Source organism: Crinia signifera, unplaced genomic scaffold (assembly GCF_055691185.1).
Source record: "Crinia signifera unplaced genomic scaffold, ASM5569118v1 HAP2_SCAFFOLD_144, whole genome shotgun sequence".
NCBI classification, from domain to species: domain Eukaryota; kingdom Metazoa; phylum Chordata; class Amphibia; order Anura; family Myobatrachidae; genus Crinia; species Crinia signifera.
In genome coordinates, this window is record NW_028142037.1 from 184042 (window position 1) to 198345 (window position 14304).

The 14304-nt window shown below is 44.7% G+C and overlaps 1 long non-coding RNA gene across 1 annotated transcript in view; it reads right to left on the minus strand.

Moving 5' to 3' along the window:
• Positions 1–2218: 2218 nt before the first annotated feature.
• LOC146053280 (uncharacterized) overlaps positions 2219–14304 on the minus strand; it is a 28943-nt gene continuing 16857 nt past the window's right edge. The window contains exon 5 of the long non-coding RNA XR_014467721.1: positions 2219–3061. This is a non-coding gene — a long non-coding RNA (uncharacterized LOC146053280). The remainder of the gene's footprint in view (positions 3062–14304) is intronic.

The following is a 14304-nucleotide window of genomic DNA, read 5'->3' on the forward strand; positions in this document are numbered from 1 at the left end:
CCATTGTTAACGCCACCCCACTGTGAACGCCAACCCGAAGCAAGGCGAGCGTCGGCGATACGCGTCCTTTGACCTTTTCATACCCCCAGTATCCACGTCGGCGTGAAGGCGATTTTATATAGCGTGGCGAGCGCAGCGAGCCCCACAAGGGGACGCGTAATACCTGTGAAGTAATGGGCGTCTCCTCCCGGGGCTCGCTGTGCTCGCCACGCTACAGGCTCGGTGGCTCGCTGCCCTCGCCACACTATATACAGTCAACTCCACGCCAACGTGGATAGTGGGGGTATGAAAAGGTCGGAGGACGCGTACTGCTGCGCTTGCCATGCTTCGGGTTGGCGTTGATCGTGGGGTGGCGTTAACAATGGGGGGGGGGCATTTGACCCATCAGGGTAGGTATACAATGAAAATTGGGGTCTATGGGGGGCATTTTACTTTGGGCCCAATGTAAAATCAGGTTTCAGGGACCATTTTACATTGGTTCCAATGTAAAAATCGGGTAGATCTCATTGCATGTGATTTGGTTGCATGCGACGCGATTTTTGCGGACCCGATGGATACAATTAAAATCGTTGGCGCCGTGCTAGGAAACAAGTACCGAAAAGACCAATTTTCAGGGCTGTTACCGCTCCCCCAGACTCCTGTACTTACTCCGATGCCTTGCAGAGTGGGAGATTTTGGACTACATTTGGAAACCCCCCTCTAAAAATCCTGCATTTGCCACTGCTGCCAGTGGTGGAATTCCAATGCTGTGGGCAATTACCAGGTCAATAGCTATTGCATGCAGTCAGTGGTGCTGATAAAGGGGGTACTAATTACCAGTCTGATGGAGGGGCCCAATGGGGCCCCATTACCTGCCGGCAGCAGCTCTTAAGGGTGCATGGCCACGCCCCCTGAAACGTACCGGGGCCCAGCGAGGCTCTGTACTACCCTGCGTGCAATAGGCTCCTGACGTTGGCACCTCTTTGTTACACATCTTCATCATCCTGCACATTGATCCTTTAACTTTTGATGAGCACATTTTCACCTTCCAGTTTTCAGTGGAGCTGATGCATGTAACGAGCACCTGGAAATGGGGAGGCCTTGGTACTTTTCTCATGTTTTATAGTAACACTTGTCCATATAACAGGACTATGATTTGTCACATGCTGTGCCGTGCAGTCCCCCAGTTATTGCAGGCATTCTCCATCGTCACATTAATGCATATACACAGATGGAGCCCTCCCCAGCCAGCCTTCTCTGGAGAGCCATGGTGAGCCAAGGCCTATTGTTCTCAGCAGCAATACAATACATACAACAATACAGTACGGGATTAGCAGAGTAATGGGTACTTGTGTATTATCTGGGCGCCCGAATTTTTCATTGCATGCCACTACTTAAGGCATGCGATGCGATTTTTCATTGTAAAGACCAGATTTTTAATTGTATAGTCACCCATGGGTGATTCCATACCCCCACTATCCAACTACGCATGGAGATGATTTTATATAGTGTGGCGAACGCAGCGAGACACAGAGCCCGAAGCGTGGCGAGTGAACGTGGAATACTTTACATGTATTCTGCGTCTGCTCGCCACGCTTCGGGCTCGCTGCGCTCGCCACACTATATATAATCAACTCCATGCGTAGTTGGATAGTGGGGGTATGGAATCACCCATGGGTGACTATACAATTAAAAATCTGGTCTTTACAATGAAAAATCGCATTGCATGAATTGTATGCCACTATATTGCATGCGATGCGATGCAATACAATGAAAACATTGGGCGTCCAGATTTTACACAAGTACCGAGTAATGCTATTACTCACTTAATCCTATTAAAGGGCTAGATGAGGATGGCTCTATCTGTAGGAGCCGATTCAGACCCATTCGTTAAGGTACAAATTCGTCCCCGATGTTCGGGGTTTGCACATGTGTGAATATGCGCATCCGCAAACCCAGGGAGCAAGTAGCCTAGGCAAATTTCACATTCGCCGGCCCGTTGGCTCCAGGAGAGGCGGGAACCGGCGGACAGCAGCAGGGGAACGTGCCCATAAAACCGCTCCCCTGCTAACGTCTATGCCTGAGCGGACTCCGGGCGGCTAGGCTGCAACAATACAACAGGATTGAATCGGGCCCATAACGTCAATTCATCCAACCTTTCTATTGTTTATTTCTTATAAAAATCGCTTGTATGTAGGTCGGTGTTTTTAAAAAGGTGCAAAAAACAATTACTCCACAATAAAATCACTTAACGTTTATGATATTTACAATCAAATCTATAATTTATTTTTATGGGCATTTTCGTTTTGCTGTAGAAAATAGGTTCCTGCCAGATTTATTATGGATTCACTTACCAGGGGAAACGCCAAAGGCAATATCACACAATAGTGAATATAAGAATATAGTTTATACATTTCATTAACTTGTGCTCTGATGGTCAGCATAGTATGGCATCTTATGGGCATCTTATGCCCAGGATGCACACACCGGACCCCTCCTCATTAGCTGACACCAAGGCAGGACTAGCAATCTGACAAATGTCATAAGGACCAATGGCCTGATGCACCGTTCAGACAGTCTTGAGGCCTTTTCCCAGCAGTTCCGCCAGACTGGTATGCGCATATTGGGCCGTGGCATGTGACCACACCCCCTGTTTGTGTGCATACACAGACAGAAGGAATGCCAGGGCTTAAGTTTAGCCCCAGTATATCCCTGACAGCATCAGTGGTGAACCATTTTCACATGAAAACGATGCAGTTCTAGGATTCCCTCCAGTCTCTCTTCTACCGTGTTCCATGCATGTCGTTATCCCATGCGGAGCAGCTTACAGAGGTAAATAGGTCCAAAGTTTGCAGTGAGATGCGGAACGACCAACTCCCCTATGCGGCAATTTGTGTGGAAATTAAAAGTATTTCTGAACACATCCCGGAAGGATCGGAGGCTCTGGATCTCGGCATGGACTCCATACTCCGAGGCCGCCAGCTCGAGGGCTCTCTCCACTACGCACTCGTTCTGGAGTTGGGAAAGAGAGCAAGTGGCGTACACCACCTCTCCTCCTGGTGCCGCAGCCCGAAGGCCAGATCTGTGGGGAAATAAGAGAGAATCATTCTCCGTACAAGACAATCTGAATGGTGGCAACATTTTACCTCTAGAATAACATAACAAGAATAGCAAGGAAACACACACACAGTATAGGGGGTCGATCCTAGGGTGCGAGGTGCCGTTCCCACAAAGCTTAAACGCCAGCAACAACTCCCGATTTTGCACCCTACAGAGGCTGGTTTCACACAGAATTGCTCACTATAGGCAATTGAACACTTTTTGTCTGAATTCCAGCCGTCCCGATGATTTGTAAGTATCTTTTTAGAGAACCACCTGATACAAACATTCAAAAAGTTGTGGCAAGATAGAAGAAATGGAAGATTTCCATAATCACTTCAGAGGAGCTGATACTTGTAGTGCCACACTACAAAAAAACACCTCTGCCATTTAATATGCAGTAAAATTGAAGTTCTTAGCATAATTTTAGCAAAAATGATGCAGGATCACTAACATTCAGAAGGTTCAAGTCCAGACTGCAGGACCCCGGGCCAGCACAATCACACTGACTCAAGGGGGGACATTTACCAAAATGGATTCGTAGAAAAAAGGTGTATTCGTAGGCAGAAATACACCTTTTTTTTACGAATTTGTATTTTCGGGATTTACAATCCCAAAAATACAACAATTCGTAGTCCTAAAGATGGAACATTCGTATTTGTATTTACAAATACGAATGTCTACACCATCGATAGGATACGACAGAAATCACCATTCAAAAGAATGGTGGTTTCTGATTTACTAAGCAGCCGTACTGATAATACGGCTGCTTAGTGGTGTGAAACACCCACGCAAATACGACAGGAAAATAGAACACCATTTTCCTGTCGTATTTGCTTTAAGCCTGCACGGATCAGTCAGATCCGTGCAGGCTTCAGTGTAAAAAAAATAGAAAAAAAATTAAATATAAAAAAAAAACGGCGTGGGGTCCCCCCCACAGCCGTAACCAGCACCAGGCTGACGGAGCCTGGAGCCGGTAATTAAAAATCAGGGAACCCGACAAATATTTACAAATATGAATGTCTACACCATCGATAGGATACGACAGAAATCACCATTCAAAAGAATGGTGGTTTCTGATTTACTAAGCAGCCGTACTGATAATACGGCTGCTTAGTGGTGTGAAACACCCACGCAAATACGACAGGAAAATAGAACACCATTTTCCTGTCGTATTTGCTTTAAGCCTGCACGGATCAGTCAGATCCGTGCAGGCTTCAGTGTAAAAAAATAGAAAAAAAATTAAATATAAAAAAAAAAACGGCGTGGGGTCCCCCCCACAGCCGTAACCAGCACCAGGCTGACGGAGCCTGGAGCCGGTAATTAAAAATCAGGGAACCCGACAAATAGGGGTTCCCCGATTTTTAACAACCAGCCCCAGGCTCCTGCTCTGGGGCTGGTTCCCAAAATACGGGGGACAAAATGACTAGGGGTCCCCCGTATTTCAAGAACCAGCCCCAGGCAAAACCAGCCAGCAGGGTAATGCCACAGCCGGGGGGAGACTTTTTATGCAAGTCACCCCGGCCAAAGCATTAACCCTACCGACCAGTCAGCCTGGCCAGGGGCCCTGGGGGAGTGGGGACCCCCCCAATAAAGGGGTCCCTCCCCTCCAGGACTTACCTGACCAGGCTGAAGCCTGGTGCTGTCCTCGATGCCCCTGGGCGGTGGGCATCGAGCTGATTATCGTGTAAAAAAAAAGATGAACCTATTGTTTTTTACTGTGGCACTACAAGTGCCAGCAAGCCTCCCCAGCAAGCTGGGACTTGGAGAACCACAAGTCCCAGCCTGCTGGGCATTAAAGGGCCCGCTGGCACTTGTAGTTCCACAGTTAAAAAAATAGTGCACAAAACACACTGACACACTTTTAAAATAAAATTTTATTACATACAAAGCCCACACATACTAATACTTACCTATCTTCTTTCCGTAGGTATCCCTGGTCCTGTGTCGTCGTCTTCTGGTCCTGTGTCGTCTTCTTCCTCCATGTCGACCGTCGCTGTCGCCGTCCGGATCCGACGAAATCCATTTGGGAAGCTGTGGAAGGAAACCATACTCACCTGTCCCAGCGCGACGTAGTCCAGGTAAGTGTCTTGGCAAAAAAACAACCCGACAGCCCGAAACCAAGCGGACGCGGAGACGCACAGTGTTTGTTTACATCGTGCGGCTCCGCCTCCCGAATGCTGCTATTGGCCGCCTTGCGGCCTATCGGCCAATCAGGAGCCGCTAGGCCGCAAGGCGGCCAATAGCTTTGGCCGGGGGGACTTGCATAAAAAGTCTCCCCCCGGCTGTGGCATTACCCTGCTGGCTGGTTTTGCCTGGGGCTGGTTCTTAAAATACGGGGGACCCGTATACATTTTGTCCCCCGTATTGGCTGGTTGTTAAAAATCGGGGAACCCCTATTTGTCGGGTTCCCTGATTTTTAATTACCGGCTCCAGGCTCCATCAGCCTGGTGCTGGTTACAGCTGTGGGGGGGACCCCACGCCGTTTTTTTTTTATATTTAATTTTTTTTCTATTTTTTTACACTGAAGCCTGCACGGATCTGACTGATCTGTGCAGGCTTAAAGCAAATACGACAGGGAAAGCAAGGTGTATTTTCCTGTCGTATTTGCGTGGGTGTTTTACACCAATTAGCAGCCGTATTATCAGTACGGCTGCTTAGTAAATCAGAAACCACCATTCTTTTGAATGGTGATTTCTGTCGTATCCTATCGATGGTGTAGGACATTCGTATTTGTAAATACAAATACGAATGTTCCATCTTTAGGACTACGAATTGTTGTATTTTTGGGATTGTAAATCCCGAAAATACAAATTCGTAAAAAAAAGGTGTATTTCTGCCTACGAATACACCTTTTTTCTACGAATCCATTTTGGTAAATGTCCCCCTATATGCTAGTTTTGTGAGATAACATTGCATAACGGGATACAGTCACTAGGTCAACACCATTAGGTCGACATGCATTAAGCTCGATATGCAGGTAGGTTCACATGCAGAAAGGTCCACATGACTGTAGGTCGACATGGGTTAGGTTGACACAAGCATTAGGTCGACATGGGGAAGGTCCCTACCATCCACTAGGGGGTGGTGGGAGACATGGTGCTACGTTTCAGCGTCCATGTCGACTGTGTCGAAATTGTGGGGGGTGAATGGAAAAACCCCATGTCGACCTTTTGACTGTCGATCTTCCCCATGTCGACCTAATGCTCGTGTCAACCTAATGACCTTGTCGACCATCATGCTGTATACCCAATGACTTTTCATATGGCAACGCTTTAGCTTTCAAACTGCACCTCCAAAGCTTTATCAATGCAGATTTCCTGAGCAGCCCATCTCACTGGAGAGACCAACAGCCTCTGTGGACTAAGGCAATAGTGTTCAATTCCCTCTTTAGCACTGAATTCCACTGCAATTCATAGATTCATGCCAAGCTGGAGAACTAATAGTATAAGGAAAGCTCAATGCATTCGTTTTCAAAGGGAATGATGCATCCTATAATAAACTCGAGAGAATAAGGTCTGTATTAAACAGTATAAAGCTGCCCATACACGGTCCGTTTAACGGATCCGTTTGGGACTTATATAGTACGCATCGCATCGCATGCCTTGTGCATGCAGTGTGCATGCGATGCGATAAACAGCTAGTACAAAAAGTATGTGCAGCACATACTTTTTGTACCATACGATGAGATGCGCGGGAGCGCGCATCTCATAGTACAGAACGGATGGTATGGGAACGGACTGTCTATGGGCAGCTTAAGAGATTTATTGGCCATGTATACTTGCGTATACTTGGAATTTTTTGCGGTGACAGTGCAGCATCAAGCAGGACTTGATTTGAGCTGAACGCAGCTCCAACTGGGTGTTTTGAGTGACTTTCCCCCCATGGGGGTGGGGAGATAGGAGGGGCATGACATACATCACATACATTTCTCGTAATTAGAACAGTTCAAGTTAGGATTTGGGGCGATCAGAGTTGTTTAGTTGTTGGACAGTTATTGGAAAGAAGTTTTTCCTTGTTCTTGTCGTCCTTGCTGGGATGGACCTATAGCGCCTGCCTGACGGAAGGGGTTCAAACAGGCTGTGTCCATGGTGTAGCTTGTCCGCCGAGACCTTCCTGGACGTTTTTTGACCCTGGCTAGGAATAGTTCTTGGACCGCGGGGAGGTTAAAGAACTATTTAAGGCCCACACACACTGGGCGACTGAGCTGAAAGTCACTCAAAACACCCAGTTGGAGCGGCTTTCAGCTCAAAGCCGCCCAGTGTGTATGGCCCGGCGATGAGCACTGCTGTGTGCTCCCGCATCATCGCTGGGAAAGCCGCTCATCTGCTGTTAAAACCAGCAGATGAGCAGCTTTAAGGATGGCTTTGCATAGAGCTGCGCTATGCAAAGCTGTCCTCTCCGCGCTGAAGGAGATTGGGAAGGGGGAAAGCGGCTCAGTGTGTATGCATAGTCACTCAGTGTGTATGGACCTTTAGTATACAGTTTTCATATTCTTTCCATCTTAAAACAGAGGTTTACTTTGGAATTTTTACATTGTGATGAGACAGGTCTGCCAGGTCCATCTTGTTGAGTATAAGCAGATGAGGTTTAATTCCAAGGTACTCTTTAAAAAGAGGGTTCCGTCCAGATAATGGGATGTATCTTAGTCAAGGAAATAACCACTATAATTGTTCTTATAATAAAATAGACTGTCACTCTGTAAGAAAACTGTGCTCAGTAACCATCCAGAAACTTGCATGTACTGTAGTCACAATGTTCCTAATGCATCCGATTTCTAGTTGTCAAATGCAATATTATATTATTTTACCATGGGTCATAAAAAGGGAGTTGGCATACTTTAGCTTAAGTAAAGACCATTTAACATTATAAGATTAAAAGATGTATGTTGCTAGGCAAACAAGCAATGTATAGTTGAGATGTGCGACATTCTGAAAACTGGAAAATTCGCGTCTCACCCAAATTTGGCCTTTTACTTTTCTAGAAACAGAGAATATGATGGCAGATAAGAATCTAGTCCGACCCTTTTGTAACCATATTGTTACCTCAAACAATATTTGATCCTTATTTCTATGTCAGGATAACCATATAACTATCCCATGCATGCTTAAATTGGGTGTGGTATAGGGTTCCGACAGTCGGGATCCCAACTGGCCGGACTCAGACAGCATGGCGAGCGCAACAAAGCCCCCTGCGGGCTCACTGTACTCACCATAGAAAAAAGGGAAATGTGGGATCTAGACCAATCTGCGCAGAGCTGCCTATATTTCTGGTCCAAATGAAAAAAGCCCACCCGGACTTTTTATACAATTTAAAGGAGTGTAGGATATTTGAAATATAGAAATATGGGCGCTATGGAGATGTGTGGAGATAAATGAAGACTGATACTTCCCTATTCGTAATTTCCTGATATCTTCTTATCTCTTCTTGGTCCCGTGTTTGGAATATGAAAAGATAAGAAAAAAGAGGGACAAATCTCCTCGTGTAATCCTGTTTATACTGGGTGATTACAAGAACCTTCTATATCACAAAGTTGGTAATCCAATAGCCTATGATATTAGCTATTGAGTTAAATGTGGATCAAATGAAATGTGGGGGTTCTTATCTCCCCCTTCCAAGTGCACTCACACAATAGTAGAATGTTATGCAGCTTGTAACAAAAATCTTGTATTCAAACAGGAACTGTATCCAAAAATAATGTGTTGGGGGTAGGTCCCCCTCCCGGTTTACTCACTCAGAACTGGAGTACAGATCGCATGTAGTCTGGGTCTTTCTCCAGATATCCGACGTCCTTGATGGGAGTGTGGGTAAATTCGTTATATCTAAAAGATAAAAGATGACACTGGTGGATACTGTATATAATACAACAGATATCCTTTTTATTTAATTGATTAACATACGTGTCACTTTTAACATAAAATCCATACAAAAAGCCTCTGAGAATACTTTACCTATCTTGGACCGGTATTAACCAAAATTCTAAAGGTGTTTAAAGTGGGCAGGCTAAATGGGGCCCCGTTTGTGCCTGACCACCTGAATTCTGGTGTTCCCGTCCTGTAGGTCCAAAGTATCCAGTAAGCATCCAAAACAGTTTAAAATTCCAGAGAGGATAGTCCACCTTTAGAATTTTGGTTAATACCGGTCCAAGATAGGTAAAGTATTCTCAGAGGCTTTTTGTATGGATTTTATGTTAAAAGTGACACGTATGTTAATCAATTAAATAAAAAGGATATCTGTTGTATTATATACAGTATCCACCAGTGTCATCTTTTAGATATAACGAATTTACCCACACTCCCATCAAGGACGTAGGATATCTGGAGAAAGACCCAGACTACATGCGATCTGTACTCCAGTTCTGAGTGAGTAAACCGGGAGGGGGACCTACCCCCAACACATTATTTTTGGATACAGTTCCTGTTTGAATACAAGATTTTTGTTACAAGCTGCATAACATTCTACTATTGTGTGAGTGCACTTGGAAGGGGGAGATAAGAACCCCCACATTTCATTTGATCCACATTTAACTCAATAGCTAATATCATAGGCTATTGGATTACCAACTTTGTGATATAGAAGGTTCTTGTAATCACCCAGTATAAACAGGATTACACGAGGAGATTTGTCCCTCTTTTTTCTTATCTTTTCATATTCCAAACACGGGACCAAGACGAGATAAGAAGATATCAGGAAATTACGAATAGGGAAGTATCAGTCTTCATTTATCTCCTCACTGTACTCAACAAGCTGCGGGCACGGTGGCTCGCTACATTTCACAGAGCAGGATCATTAATAGTGCTACAGTGCATGATGCCAAACTTATGGTTTAATGGTCACTACAGACATACAAACCATTTGATCATTAGGAACAACAAGCTGGACCTAGGACTGAAAACCCCACAAAGGATTAATGCACAAAGCTGTGCCTTGCGCCAGCATGAGGCCATATTTAAGGATTAAGGGACAATGAAAATGGTTTGTATGGCTATTAGATCAAGGGAAATGCAGATGATCTGGGATCGACATATTAGTAAAGCACAAAACCTTATAATACCAATTCACACTGTGCCATACGACAAAATATCAGACCGTATGCGGTGATACTAAAGGGAATAAGGGATTTTGATAATTGTTTACACCCAAAAACAAACCATTAGCATATAAAGTAAAAGCAGATTATAGGACTTCCGGTTCCGGCAGCGGCATGAACAGCCGCGTGTGAGAGAGCTCCGCTGCCCGCCGGCTCACTTTCACCCTCTTCAAGGCTGTTTCAGCCTCCACATACAGCCACACTCACAGACCCGTATGGACAAGTTCCTGGAGGGAATGCCCGGCTCCAGGTACCGCGCGAACAAGGCTAGAACGCCAGGACTCACAACCTCCAAGATGCCTCCCAGATCCAAGCCACCTTCACCCTCAGCCGCAGACAGCTACACGGAGGATTCTCAGCCAGCCTCCCCAGCATCTGACCTTAACGTAACCACCACAACCTGAGGAACTGGTGACTTATGGGGACATGTTGGGCGCAATTAGAGCTGCAATGGCTCCCCTGCTGCAAGATCAGACAGATAAAATAGACAGAAGAAGAAAAAAGTCACTTTGTGACAGAAAAAGGAAGAACAGCAAAGGCTTTTTGGGGCACTAAAGATAAAATAAACAAGCAGCTAGCCCAGCTGCATAAGCCTGTGGTAGAAGCTGAATTCAGGGTTGGGGAGTGCTTTCAAGATGTGGCAGAAATAAAAACCCTTAGTAAAGCAACATTCCACAGACATACTAGGTACAAGATCTGGAAAATAGATCCAGAAGGCAAAACCTACGATTATTGGTTTACCAGAATCTATAAAAGGGGCAGACCTTTTCCAGTTTATAAAAATCAAGCTGCCAGAGCTACTTAACATCCAGGACTGCTGCTCAGATATGGTGATAGAGCGCGCACACACTCTAGGGCCACAACGGCCCAAGACCCAGAGCGGTTATTTTCAAAACACTTAATTACCTACATAAAGAACTTATCTGGACAATGTCCCGCAGACACAGGGATTTATCTTGGGAGGGGACACCAAATCCTAATTTTTCAAGTTTACACTCCAGAACTGATGAAACAGAGAAGATAGTTTTCACCAATTTGTTCCTGGCTTATTAGGCTGGAAAGGAAGTTTGCACTAATGTATCTAGCGAGACTCAGGATATATGATAGGTCCTCATATAAGGACTTTAGGTCAGCACGGGATGCAGAAGGTTTTTTGATGGAAGAACACAGCTCAGACCAGCAGAATACACATGTCAGATTGCAAGTGACTCCCCCACTCGACTAAAGAGACATGTTCTTCCTGCTTATTCTCTACATTGTAGAAGTTCATGGACTTGATGTGGTCTATATTTTTGTGATTTCACCTTGATAGTTACCACGTTGAAAACCCCAGCTGGGCCGAATCACACTTCTTTACCCTACTGGTTTGTGTTATAAGCTAACAAAGCATTAGGAAATGTTTGTTTTAAGACGGTCAAATGTTTAATTAGTTAAATATTATAAGTGAGTCGGTAGGTGTAGGAGTCTACGCAGAAAGTTATAAAGGTGAGATGTGTTACTCTCACCTTTTACGTTATGGAAGCACGCCTTTATGGCTATTCAGATACAGTTTTTTATTGTTTTGTCTACCCCACTCTCCGGTTACCCACCCTTCTCCCCAACACCCCCTCAGGAAAGAAAGCAGCTCCTATTGTACATTTGTATTAATGCATAAACCGGAATATTGTTGTCAAGGTAGTCATTCAATCCATATTCAGCCACTATGGCGATTAACATAGGGAGCTGGAATGTGGGCGGGATCAACTCCCCTGTGAAACGAAAGAGAATTTTAGTGCATTTGAACAAACTCAGTCTTGATTTGGTGTGTATTCAGGAATCGCATTTGCTACCTCAGGAAACAGTCAAACTCAATATGATGAAGTGGAAACTTCTGGCATCTTCCCCTTACACATCAAAAGCGAGAGGTGTAGTTATTCCAGCCAAAAATAATTTAGACATAGAAGTGGTTAAGGTCATCTCGGACCCTCAGGGCCGATTTGTGTTGTGCCAACTAAAATTTGATCACCAAGAATTTGTATGTATTAATGTGTATGCTCCTAATCAGTATTCCAATCCCTTTTTTAGGTAATTGATCGCTGTTATGTCCCCATTTTTGCACCTGCCAATGATATTATGTGGAGACCTAAACCTAGTCTCTTCTAACCACCTAGATAGACAAAAGCACCATACCTCTCCCCGCAGACTTCCCAAATTTGGCATCCCCAAATTCTGTGAGCAACTACAGATGCTAGACACATGGAGAGTGATGCACCCAAGAGAGCAGAATTACTCGTGTCTGTCTGCAGCCACGAACAGAATGTCCCGCATTGATTATATCTTTTTGTCCCATTTTCTCCTCCCCAAAGTAGAGTTTGCGGAGATGGCTCCGATTGTACTCTCGGACCACGCTGTGGTATACATTAAACTTCACCTCACCAAAAAACTGGCCACCCCCCCATCTTGGAGATGTCCCATAGCATTGGCATCATCTGTACACCTTAGAAATGCAGTTAAAACTGCTTGGGACAACTATGCTAGAGAGAACCGTGAGGCCGAGGAGGTAGACCCCTACTGTTCTGGCAGGCGTCTAAAGCCACGATCAGGGGAGAAAATGATCTCCCAGATGTTACATCTAAAAAAGAAAGTAAAGCAAGAGCATTTACGAGCTCAGCTGAAACTTGGCGACGCCTTCCGGGACTTTAGGACTTCCCCTTCTCCCACCACTAAATAGCTATCTATCTGCAAAAAGGACTTGTGAAGCCTCAATAGAGAGATCAGAATCCATATATTCATTTGCTAAAAGAGCGAGATTCCATAGATTTGGAAACAAATCAAGTAAACTACTCTCCTCACTACTACAGGGACAAAGGCCCCCTGCGACAATAAGACCACTACGCAACTCTCTTACAACATCTAATACCCAGACAGCACAGGTTTTTTGCTACTTTTATACTAACTTATACTCCAAACCAACCTCTGATCATACTATCAAATTTTGGGAAACTATCACACCACCCCAGATCTCTGAAGAGGATTCGAATTTCCTTACCCAGGAAATCACTTTTCAAGAAGTAGCCAAAGCTTTATCTAATCTTAAATTAGGTAAAGCACCTGGTCCGGACGGACTTACACCAGAATACTATAAACGGTTATCACGGAAATTAGTCCTGATTCTTACAAAGGTGTTTAATACTATAATGTCATCCAACACGATCCCTAGTCACTTTAATTCGACCATACTCAGAGTGATACCTAAGCCAGGCAGGGACTTATCCTCTCCCAGTTCTTATAGACCAATTTCTTTTATTGAATATTGATTACAAGTTGCTCATGAAGATTATGGCAGAACGTCTCAAGCAAATCCTACCCAAGCTAATACATAAAGACCAGACTGGTTTTGTCATAGGGAGGAGCTCTTTGATTAACATCAGACGAGTGTTGGGAGCGGTCAATGCTTCCCAGTGTGCTGTGTCGGAGGACCCAAAAGCTATTCTATCTTTAGATGCTGAAAAGGCCTTCGATATGGTGCACTGGGAACACCTGCATCACACATTGAAACGCTTTGCTTTCCCAGAGACCTTTGTACGCTTCCTATCAACGGTATATGAGGGTGCCTCCTCCCGGATTATAAGTAATGGCCTACTGTCGGATCCATTGCCCATTTTGAGAAGAACGAGGCAGGGATGCCCCCTCTCACCATTACGGTTTGCTTTGGCTCTTGAGCCATTAGCTATACATCTAAGAGAATCCCCAGAATTTCAGGGGATTCAGATTCGTAATATAGAACTTTGTGTATCCTTATTCGATGACATGTTGTTGTTTCCGTCATATCCACAGTACGCCATTCCATTGATATTCCGAATGTTACATAACTTTGGTACCTTCTCGGGATACAAAGTCAATGTAGACAAAATCAGAGCTACTACTTTTAAAAGCCCCCCCACCCACATTCCCACCTACTGATATATTACACTCAATAAAAATTCAAACATCCCATATTAAGTACTTGGGCATACAAATCCTTAATAGGCTATCAGATTTATATAGGAGAAATCATCCCCCAATTATGTCAAAAATCCTGAAGACACTCCACGACTAGACTTCCCTGCCCCTTTCCCTTCTGGGAAGAATTGAAGTTGTGAAGTCAGTGAAAATCC